This window comes from Diceros bicornis, chromosome 7 (genome assembly GCF_020826845.1).
Source record: "Diceros bicornis minor isolate mBicDic1 chromosome 7, mDicBic1.mat.cur, whole genome shotgun sequence".
Taxonomy (NCBI): Eukaryota; Metazoa; Chordata; class Mammalia; order Perissodactyla; family Rhinocerotidae; genus Diceros; species Diceros bicornis.
Window position 1 is genome coordinate 77712256 of NC_080746.1, and position 2183 is coordinate 77714438.

Consider the following 2183-nt stretch of genomic DNA (forward strand, 5'->3'; position numbering starts at 1 on the left):
AATGAAGTCATTCATGTGACCACTAACCACAGTTATCCGGTTGATAACCGTTCCTCTCTTTGAATTAAAGTCGGTTTGATTTAAATCACTAGTTAGTTTTTCTACAAAGAACACATTTTTGTTTTTTGTTGTATAGTCCTATATACATAGTCCTTGCAACTCAGAGAGTTGCAGTGCGCATTTCACTACAAAAACACAATACAGTTAAGATAGTAATTTTGATATCCATTTTTGTAGCATATTAGAAAACCGAATGATTTTGTAATAAGCAGAACTAATTAAAGCAGATGCTTTTGAAGTTACTGGGAAAGATGGTGAATCATTTCCAATATGACATGGATATATGGGATTATTTTCTGTTGTATTAGCATAACAAAACTGTTGCCAAAATTACATTATCTTCAAATAAATGCTTGCGTTTTGGATGTTTTTTCTTAATAAGCATAGGCAATTATTTTAACACAACAAGCACGTTTAAAAATTTAATTACTATGTTTTCATTTCATCTCATTCATTTACAATTTGGGAATAAACTTAAGTCGTTCTGCTTTTCAATTCAAGAACTCTCGATTCAGACTGGATTTGTCTATGCTATTAGTGGTGGTAGAAATCTTTCTGAACCTGCAAAATGTTTACTGCTATTAACTGTTAGATTCTCACGCAATAATCTCTAGTGGACTGGGGAGCTTCAATGACTCCTTCCAGTCTTTGGTGCTCCTTTCTTTAAACTCTCACCAGCCAACACTTAGTTGCTGAGTGATTTATCCATAGCACAGTGATTTAGTATGATTGACATCATGGCAGGATGAGTATTGGAGGCCCAGGTGAATTCTTTTCCTCAATTCAGCCTTGGCAGTCTTGTCAATTGGAAAAATAAGCACGGCAATTATTATCATTACCATTGTTATTGGATCAGGTATTGAGATTTGACAAGAAAAATGGGATTATGAATTCTTGGCTTGCTAGGCCCTACTCATAAACCTTTCTTGAACATCATCTTAACACATAATAGGACATTTCCATCTGCTGTGGCTCTGCAGGAACTCTAATTTCTGTATTTGAATGAGTTACATTATACTGATCTCCCTAGTCATTAAGGGGTTTTTCAGCATGAGAATGAATGTGGCAGGGCTAAACTAATTACACTTTTCACCCACGATAAGGATGAAAATGAACCATCTGCTGTTGTCATCAGATTGTATATTACGTGTCTTGTTTGGAAATGGTAAGTGTTATGAAAACAAAATTTGATGGTAATAATAGTTATCAGTTATGCTGCAGCTATTATGTCCCTGGCGCTTTGCATACATCCTCTCATTTCATCCTCCCAAGAATCCTGTCCCAAGACATCCATTTTACAGAAAGTTTCTATCCTTTTACCATCCTTCCCCATGCCCCCATTTCCCAGCCCCAGACAAACACCATTCTACTGTTTCTCTGAGTTTCACCTTTTTCCTTTTCTTAGTCATGTTTAGATGCGCCTCAAGTGTATAAGATTTTGAGCAGTCGGTGCTGAGATAGTTAGCGCTGCACTGCCCTCTGGTGCTTGTCACCGCATTTACAGCATCAAGATTATTAAAATCCCCTCCTGCCGTCCTCCCACCCAGTCTTTCCTCTTCTACTTCAACAGTGGAGTTTGCCACTAGTTTTACATTTAAATTGAGGTTTTAGAAGGCTCTTAGCAGATAATGGTGTCTTTGTCCGCGCTGGAATCCTGAATGCTTCCTCTCCTGCACTCAACATTTTCTCCCCTTTCTTTGCTCTTCTCTTAACAGTAAATTGCATAAAAGTGGTAAAAAGACCCAAAAGCAGCCAGTCTCCAAGAGCTCAAATGTTTGAAAGGGAAACTGCAATATTTATCAAGCTGAGAAGTTGACTGTGTTCTGGTAATTCATTTTCATAATTACTCAATTATGAATTCCCAGTTATAAATAATTAATCAATGTTAATCAGATCTCCTGAGAGAAAGTGCATTTGACAAATGTCCAAACTGATGAAAAACCCAACTCAAAGGTGTCCTCAAAATGACTTCAACAAGAAAAAGAAAAGAAACTCTGAGAAATTATTTAAAATAACGAAAATGCTAAAATATAAAAAACTCTCTCCCCAAAGCAAACCAAAATAACCAATTTCTGTAAAATCAATAACAAGTGAAGAAAATTAAGTTTTCTTCACTAAACTTT